The 10,166-nt window shown below is 42.4% G+C and overlaps 1 pseudogene; it reads right to left on the bottom strand.

The window, feature by feature from the left end:
• Positions 1-4,282: 4,282 nt before the first annotated feature.
• LOC147906192 (uncharacterized) lies at positions 4,283-6,613 on the bottom strand (annotated as a pseudogene).
• Positions 6,614-10,166: the final 3,553 nt, after the last annotated feature.

Genomic DNA, 10,166 nt, shown 5'->3' on the forward strand with positions numbered 1-10,166 from the left:
TGCTAGTTTGTGAGGACATGGCCAAGGGTAGTTGAGGCGAGATGTTAGCCTAATGTTTAGGCTAGCAATCATGCATACTCAGTGAGTATTGACCTCAGTTAGAAGCTGTGGAGTCAGTCGAGTACCAATTTTGTAGCGAAGGTGCAGTTGATTATGGCGACACAACCAATCAGTAAATGGAGATTGGTACACTGAGTGCATACCCTTTTGGAAGGTGTTTCTTTAGGTAGTGATATAATTGTAACAGGAAGAGGGCCGAACAAGAGAGGAGTGTGCCGAGTTCTCTTCGTCTCACCTGAGTTCACTAGGATAGGTAGTATTCACTACAACCCGAGGTGGCTTGGTTGTAACCAAGAGATTTTGATTCAATAGAAGTGAATGATCGATTGATTTTCTATTCTATTCAATTTTGTTGTATATACTCTCATTGTCTAGGTGTTTAAGTGTGTTCACGACTCAGTATTCTCCCGTCATCACACGGTTCTCCGACAATAGCTAGCCCCAACCTCTGAGTGTTTTATATTTTGGCAGTTGTTTTGTACCTGAGCACGTTCACCTTACTACAAGACCGAGCATATTCATTGAGTACAACATCGGGTTGGGTTGTAAACCGAGCATTTCTGAGTTAGTCAGGTGAGGGAACCAGAGCATTAATAGAATAATACACACTGTGCCATACTCCGAAGAAAAAACACAAACAATAATAGAGAGACCTCATAGTATTAGATAGAAATATATCTTCCAATCAATTTGGATAACTATCCCACAAAACCTTTCACAATGTCCTCAATTTACACCCCATCAATCTTGCAAGAAATTTGTATCCCCTTCTCCATAGCTTGCTTGCACAACTTTGTGCAAAGCCTACTTGCAAAAGAAAAATCAAAAGCTCTAGCGTCTTAAAGGTTCCTCTGTATTGTTACTTCCTAGCTTCCATGCCTAGAGCGAATTGATACCAGCTGACACAAGTCTGCTTAGCAATGCTAATTTGACCCACCTATTGGTGCTTTTGGATGTGAGATATACATGTACAATATGTATAGTGATTTTTTGTGCCCCAGAAATAGGCCCATAATATTTTTCCCTCCCCAATTGCTAGGACATTTATGTCCATCAATTGAAATGAGGATTGATGTTAGATCATAAACTTCATTTGGTGTCTCTAAGCATTCTTTCTCCACTTTCCCATGTACTTCATCTTGCACAATAGCACTTAGTCGATCAATGCATTTCTTCAAGTGATAGCCATTCACCCTCATTGATAACTTTTCCATCCAAGTCGGCTAGCTAATATGTTCCATTGTAAAACTTCTTAACTACCATAAAAGACCCCTCCCAAACAATTTAACAATTTGTTTCAAAAGTGTTGTCTAGCCGATTGTTGTAACAAAGCATGAGATCACCTTCCTTGAAAGTTGATACCTTTCTCTTCCTCTATTTCATTAGCAATGGCTTTGCTCTTCTCTACCATCTGAGTGTATGCTCATGAGATTGTAAGCAGTCTAGCTGTAGCCCCTATAAATACAAGGCTCTTTGTTGTAGCATGTCCATATTGTTATTAAATTGCACCTTCATAGTAGGGATCTCCACAACTATAACTTGTCAATATTATCATACAATTTTATCTTAAATTGTTCTTTAGAGCAAGGTTACCACCTCATGCACCTTCATGATTTTCCTCCAATATCCTACAAGTTTCCTCTTTCGAAGGAACTCTCTTCAATATAATATCAAATCCTTTCATTAATGGAGAATCACCAATCAAGGTGGTATACCTAGTTGCTCTTTTTATGAAAGCGTACTTTCATGATTTCTCTAAGTTTTTTGACAACTCTCCTATTAATAATAAGTTCTCTTGTCTTTCCAATGTCTCCCTACCACAGATACAAAGTAGAGTTAAACTTGATGACAAAAACACAAGAAACATTGTGTTTCGTCATAGCATGAGCCTTCTCATTCTTTTTGAAGTTTCAAAGTTACTAAGCAATCTCTTTACCTTGTTGTAAGGATTCTTTAATGCCACATTCTTGCTTTGTCGAATGCCCAAAACTAGGCTCACCACAAGTACAGAATCAAACACCACCTTCATTCTTTTGATTACCATTTATAGTACAAAAACCAACCCCTTTTCAAGGGTCACGTATTTAGCCTTATTATATGAATTTTCATTCAAGGACACACACCATTGTCTAACCTTCTTCTCATTGGGATCATACAATACAATACAGCAATGAGACTTGTTATGAGTCTTGTGAAAAGAGCCATAAAAAATCATAACAAAAGCTCCATCTAAGTGCTTGTTCGAGTCCTCATTACTTTCCTCTTGTGATTTCATTTGCCTTACATGGATTGGGCCTTCATGATTGGTAAGTATGTTAGCAAGACTTTCTCTTGTGGAAGCTTTCACCAGGAAGGAAAATTCAAATTCCTACTACTCAATGATCCACTTCATCATTCATTTAGGTAGGCTAACATTGTTTAATAATTGAGGCAAAATATTATAAGTGGTAAGAATAAAAGATTGTTTAGGCAAGTGATGGTGGCAAAATCTACGACATGCAATGACCAAGCTTGACATCGTTTGGTCTGCTTATTCTCATAACTCCTCTCTAGTACATCCTTCAATGACTTGCATAATAAAAAGGTTTCATGTACATGCTGCCATTGCATTGCTATAAAAGTATTGCCCCAAAAGAATTTACTGCCACTGATGGATTCACATAAAAAGGCTTATCCCACCTAGGTATTTGCACCACAGTTGCATTAATTCGCACATTTTTTTTAAATTCCAAAAAAACTCATTTTTTACGATTTAAAACGATACAAGCGTTTTTTCCCATTTTATTCATATGAATAAGCTATTCGTACGAATAACTTGCTATTCGTACGAATAACATACTTTATTCGTACGAATAAATGTAGCATACATGCCAGAGGGTGTATGGTGTTGTGAGGCCGATTGCAGAATTTGGTGCACGGTTGAGGATGTACACAGTAGTGGATGTGGACGAGTCCACGTTTCATTCTCCTTCAACTTCTTGCTATTTTCACAATAAGAACCATGATCAACCAAGGGCCTGCACATCTGGGAACAACGGTAGTCATTCTCACCGAGAGTTCCTTAGAGGACTATTGCAAATTCTATTACAAATCCTTAGGGTGAATTGCGAATCGGAGTCTCGAATCAGAGTCTCTTTTCTTCAACATGTGGCGCAAAGGATTTAGTCAAAGAGACTATTTTTAAAGCTTATCTTTAAAGAGCATTTATACTAAGGAGCCAATCCAACAAGTCACTAAGACAACTTATTCTATATATTGCACAATCATCTCTTTACTAATTGTGGACTTGTTTGTGGAGCTTCATACAAGGAAATTATATCTCAATGGAAGAGCAACACACCATCACTTTCAAAGGTCTAGGACACAAACTTTGTATGTGTTTCAAGGGACAAAGATTGTGCATGGAAGACAAAGGTACTTCAAAGAGAGAAACTTTTAGACATTGTTGAAGGAAAAAGTCAGCATCTTGTTCAACCAATTGATGAAAATGGATATCTAATTTGAGTCGATGATATTTATCACGCATGGATAAAAGCAGAATACAGAGTGGGATGCTTGAGAATTAATCCTATATGCTTCCAAAGGTTCAGTATTGATGGACGCTAAAAGTTTGGGGCACTCCCACGAGGTGTGGGATTATTTAGGAAAAACGTACTCAAGAAGCGCTTCATCTTCGAAATTCTCTTTTTAATTTAGATTATAAGGTTACTAATTCTCTTTATGAGTACATCGAGAAGTTTAAATCTATTTTGGAGGAGATGTTTGCTATAGGTGAGAAAATGAGATCAATATATTGCTATGCTTTTGGAGACTATAAAATCACCACAATTTGATACGATCGTGATGGTATTAACAAACAAGGTGAGGATCCCACTAAGGCCCTATCTTTTGGAGTGTCATTATAATTTAAGTGTAAAGTTGCTCCCCGACTGTCGATATATTGTCCAACGACTCGCGCGGTGGATAGCTCGGCACCTTTTCCAACGACTCGCGCGGTGGATAGCTCGGCATAGGACAAACTAAACCCTCCTAAATTTATACCGAGGCCCAAGCTCAACGTAGAAATAACTACGAGGGAAGATACTCGCCCTTAGCTACCACCAAACGTCGGGTATCTCTACTGGCCAACAATAATATGAAATCGAAACGTCGTGAGATTTACACTTGTAATCCAGACCGTAAAACCATCAGAAAGACAACCGTAATCCAGGCCGTAAAACCATCAGAAAGAGCCTTGCTTGCACCATCGTACATCTCCGCCTGAATACGTCAACCACACAACCGCACTCCAGAACGCAAAGGTCGCGTAAGAAACGAGCTCGTAGAACCACAGCGACCAGTGCCACTTGGGTAAACAATCTGCTTCCGTGAACGTTGGCACTCCACCTCCGTCGTAACGTAGCAGGGACCGGCGCTGCTCTGGCTTGAAACTGGTTGGACACAATATGTATGTCACCGGCACAAGCATGTGTGCGCAAACCGTGAGCAGGAAAACTGATAAGGCCAGCACGAAGAACGTCTCCTTGCAATCGCTCAATCCATAGCTACACAGAGAGATACACAAACTGAAGCTTTAATTGAAGGATGATTACGATCTTTCGCCTTCCCAAGGCCAGTTAGGATAGAAATTGCGATCGACAATGATCAATGCAACGAATATTGCTCGAACATTTACCTGGTGACAACAATTCCCATCCGCGCGCTTACTATAACCAACACAAGCACAATAAACACCAGATGCGCGATCACGTGCTTCAGCTGGTAGATTTGCTTCAAAAAGGCAGGCTGATGTAATTTGGCAGTAGATGCAACACGGCGGTCGATGCTGCTCGTAGGAACGAAATTGAATGTGCTGCTGTAATCCAAAGCGGCTTGTACTACCATCTTGAAGAAGAAAGGGGTCATCCACCAGAAATGCGATTCATCTCGGTTGCGGCTTTGAATTGCCAGAGGGACATCCGACCACAGCACATACCATGCAACCCTCCAAATCACCAACGACAAAGCGAGATGTCCGATCAGAGTTCGGTTTTCGACAGCATCTCCAACTGTTAAATTGAGACGGAATGCTAGAGCGCTCATGAGGATAAACGCAAGAATCACGTTCGCTATCGACAGATAATAGTATCCAGTGTGCCAAAAGTAAAACACTTTCAGCACAAAATGGAGCTTGCTTCCTTTCCCAAGCATGCTCTTCCATGTCGTTGCAAACTGCTGGATTGCTCCTCGCCCCCATCTTTGCCGCTGCTTCACATACCCCTCGAATGTCCATGGCGTCAATCCAATCTGTAGCTTCTCATTCAGATATACAGACCTGTACCCATGATTAAACAGCATGAAAGAAGTCGTGGTGTCCTCGGTAATGGATTGTGGCTGAAATCCACCAATTTCATCCAGATTTTTGCGCCTGAACAGCGCACCCGTGCCAACGCATGATGCACAAGCCAAGCTATCTCTGTGTACCATGACTCTGTCGTAGCCGAACATGCAAGCGTCGTTTAAGGGATCTCCGACCGGCAGATTGTAAAAAGCTTGTGGCACTTGAACGAAAGCCACATCGGGAGAATTGATAATGTGGGGCATTAACCTTCGCAGAAAGGAGGGGTGGAGAATCATATCCGCATCCATCATGACAACGTAATCAGCATCCGAATGCTGTAATCCGTAGTTCAAATTCCCGCACTTGAAGTTATGAGGGACGCCTGGGATCTGCAAAAATCGCCGGATGATTCAACGAGAGAGTCAATGCAATAGAGCGACGAGGATCCATATGGAATTCATCGGGGCTTACCTTTTTTCGTCGCAAGTAAACGACCTGCTCACTCCCGCTCTCAACCTGCAAAACCTAACTGAAAGCTCTGAGCTCGTCATCGCCACCATCATCCAGCACGAGAACCTTGAAGCGGTCTGCAGGATAGTTCAAGGCCAAAGCAGCTCGAATGCTTTCCTTGGGCACTTGAGTTGGTTCCTTGCAGCACGGGAGTAAAATGTGCACAGTTGGGAGATCAGGGCAGCAATTGTCGTCGTTGGGCATCGCAAGATTTGGGCGGATGGACGGCGGCAACAGGTAATCAACAGCAGCGATGAGGGTACTGAAGAAATAAGCACACTCGCAAGCGAGAACGAGGAGGAGCCAAGGCGCAGCCAGAAGAGACCGGAATTCTTTACAGTAAAGACGGATTTTGAAGCCCAAGTAGTTGATGGTGGCAACGAGGGAGGCAACGACGAGGGCGCTACTGACGAAATACAGACAATATTTACGTGGCTGGAAGCGGGATGCGGGCAGGTTGGGCTCCAAGGATAGGTAATTGGAGCTGCAGGGATGGAGTGTTGCGGGGTCATCCTCTTCTTTCGGAGATGGAGCTACGTCCGATGCTTCAAACACGAATTTGTGGGATTGCTGCAAGAGAATCTCCTGATCTTCGTCCTTGCTTGGGGATCCAGGAGGCTGGCGAAGTGGAGCCAATTCCGCCTCACGGGTGGTGTCCCTTCCGACGCTCCAAAGACGAAAGGTTTCCAGCAAGCCGTGTGGTGAAACACTTCTAGACTGCATGATTCTCGGATAGCAAATTGATGAACTCAGAATATGCAGTTTCGTTGCTGCGAATTAAGAGACTCTAATGTGTTGTGGTTCTTCTATTTGGATGAAATACGAAAGATCCTTCGACGCTGAAGAAACGTAACGAATGGATGAAACACGACAGCTACTTCGAAGCTGCAGGAACGAAAGATACTTTCGATGGACGAGTCCTACTAATAATCGAAAGCTCTAAGCAACATATTCAAACTAGGGTAGTAACAATCGCCTGTGGTTCTAGGATCATACTTGATGCACGAAAGCTCTTAGCAAATTCAAGTTAGCGCTGCGTAACTGTCTAGATGATCAGAGTATAGTGTGAAGGCACAATCTGACCTTCCTTTCATAGATTAATATTTGGAAAAGTGTCACCGTTGCTCTTGGTTACTGTGCAATTCATTACGTATGTAGCCTTGTTGACAAAGTTTAACAACTGTGTGATGGTGGTCGACGAAGCTATTCCAACACCACGAGGTGGGCGGCCTCAATTAATTTATCAAGGGCTGTGGGGCGAAACTTTAAGCCCGTTTTCTTCCAAAAATTTTTGACATCTTGAACTAGCTGATTTTTGAGGTCAATGGAAGCATTTTCAGGTGTGAAGGAGAAACTTTAAGCCAGTATTCTTCCAAATTTTTTTGACATTTTGCACGTGGCCGAACTAGATTTGCGACAGGGAGTCTTTCCATCGTGGAGCAAGCAACTACTAACTCGGAATTGAAGGTGAATCTTTCTATTTTATCAATTGTTCAAGAAAAAAAGAGAATGAGTAAAATAGTGGACATGAGATGCGACACACGGTCCATTAGGACTCGATGCTCCCTGCAAGAAATTTTGAATGGACCAGTAATTGAAAATATGTATATTATAATATATAATATATAATTATTATAACCACACATAGTGTGGGCGAGGAGGCGGCACGCTTCTTTTCCCAAAGAGTTATAATTCGAGGGAACACACCCTTCCTTGGGAGCTGAGATAATGTCGAGAATTTGAGTGTCGAGGGTAAGTCTCATGAATGGATAAGAAACTGGCATATTACCTGAATGTCAATAGTCCTAATCGTAGTCGAATATCGAGAGACAATATCTGAAAAACTTGCTAATGTGACCTTGAGAGGATCTGCATGTGTCCTTGAGCAGGATGATTCCAACATTCTCTGGACAGCGCAAAAAGACAACTATCATTAGAGGAAGTCCGAAGTAGAGCATGTAACATTCTCCCTCTCCACTTAGCTAGCATCACGTGCCTCTCCAACCTCGAGAAAATGGGAGTTTGATCACTGAGCTTTTAGGCTTGTGAGAGTAGAGCATAGTCATCGCGAGGCTCTCCAAATCTTCACATGCCAATAAGCCCAAACTTGCAAATCAAGTAGACCATTTCTTCAAATCGAATAGGTTTGAAACATTTATATAGTCTTGTTATTGTGAAAAGCACATATATGCTTATGTCCTATCCTACTATTGCTCCTCCTCGTCCCCATCGCCCTCCTCATCCTCGGCCTTCTCCTCCTCCTTGCCCTCCTCGCCCTCGGTCTCTCTCCATAGGCATGATCCCTCGCCCTCCTCTGCTACAAGCCTCTCCACTTCAGTAGTTCCAGTCTCTAAGTCTAGATCTCCAGATGGGTCGGACGATGTGCCTCCCTAAGAATGAAACAAGTTAGGAAAGATAAGATTGTCGATTGTAAAGACAACAGTGATACTCAGATGACAACAATGAGGATTAAGGTATACTCATATGATGCACCACCACTTTGCACTAATCGATTCGGATTCCTTGATCCTTCTTCTACTTAGACCAAGGGTAGACTCTAATCTTGAACACCTTTCTGAACTCCTCGTCATTTGGAGGCTTACCAATCACAAATTCCTATGGATCCAAATTCAAGGAGTTATGAATGACAAAACATTTGAATGACTGAACATATTAGATATTTAATAGAAGAAAAATATATACTTACCACCCATGCCTCATTTCCTAGTTTGCCACCGCTCCTGAGATGCAAAGGACCTATGACCTCTAGGTGTCTCTTCGTCGCCCTCCGCCGAGTTACGAACACATCTAGATTCTCCTCAAACTCCTTCTTCTCTTTCTTCCAATCTTTCGAATTTGAAACAACCTAGCTTGGGCTTCCCTAATTTAATATCATTCCTTAAGTCGTATCTAGGAGACTTTAGGATCTCTCCCATGCACGTAAACATGGCATTTCGCTCAAACTCATATCCGGGAGGGTTGTAAAATTTTCTCTTTAGGGCATCTATGACGGCATCCTTGGCTCTATTGTCCTGCAAATTCCAAGGTTTGAATATGTCCTTGGAGAAGTGGGTGCTCATCAATCTCCTCATGTAGCTTACAACTGACCTCCCGTCCTTATCCTCTATAACTTCCCTAATGCTGTTCACGAAGTAGCGGAGGTCCTTGGGCCAAACATAGTTTGAAGGATGCACGATGGATGAAGTAGCAGAGCCAAAGTGCAGATGGGAGTAGCGAGGTGTGTCCAGAGCGAGCGCTTAAGGAGCAGGAGTAGGGGAGCAAGTGCTCTCTGGGGTGCTATGGTCTATGAGAGGGGATGACAAGGGACTAGGCTAGAAGTGTGTCTCATGAACAAGGGGAGACCTGGAGTGCTAGGAGTGTACAAACTCGTCTACATCTCCTGTGCCACCATAATAGCCTCGACCCTTACTACTCTTTCTTGACCTATGACAGTGATGCCCAGGTGATGATTCCTCGGAAGGGGCAAGAGGGAATGACTGTTGAGTAGGAAAAGCCATTGATGTTCCCGATCTACCCCCAAGGGGTGTAGGAGAGGAAATAGTGGAGGTCCTCTAGGACAGAAGAGAAAAGAATCTCTTTACCCCCACGTCGCTCATGGCTACGATAAAACTCATCAGGACTCTCGACGAAGCCATGGACTGCTAGCAAAGGAGTCCCCTGAGGGGTAGTCCCTTGAGGAGTTGGCCCCTAAGGAGGTGTCCCCCCACGGGTAGTCCCATGAGGAGTTGGTTGAGTGGAATCGAAGTCATTTAGAGAGTAGGGCCCATGAGCTCTCCTCCTACAAGGAGTCCCATGATCATCCGGAGTCTGCTCTTTGGATGGGTGACATGATGACATCTAATTTAATGGGATTGAACAAATATAAACACAAATAATAAAATAATATGGGATTGGGCAAACATAAACACAAAAAATAAAACAAACACAAACACAAACACAAATTGAATAAGAAGCGAAAAAAATAATAGATACTTACATTTTACTCTTTTATGTTTTGAAAAGAGACCACCATCATATCTAAGAATGGATTGAAAGGAGAAAGAAAGAAAAGAAAGAAGGAAGAAAGATGGAGAAAAGAGGAACAAGAAGAATAAGAAGTGGAGAGAAAGAGAGAAACAAAAGAAGAGGATGATAAGAAGAGGGAGAATAGGAGAATAGAAAAGAGTGAAAGAAGAAGACAATAAGAAGATAGAGAAGAGGTAGAAATATTTCTCTCTTATTTCCTCTTTTCTCCTCTCTTCTTTTCCCCCTCTCT

Source organism: Dipteris shenzhenensis, chromosome 1 (genome assembly GCF_047967505.1).
Source record: "Dipteris shenzhenensis isolate YYH24624 ecotype China chromosome 1, Dip_SZ_1.0, whole genome shotgun sequence".
NCBI classification, from domain to species: domain Eukaryota; kingdom Viridiplantae; phylum Streptophyta; class Polypodiopsida; order Gleicheniales; family Dipteridaceae; genus Dipteris; species Dipteris shenzhenensis.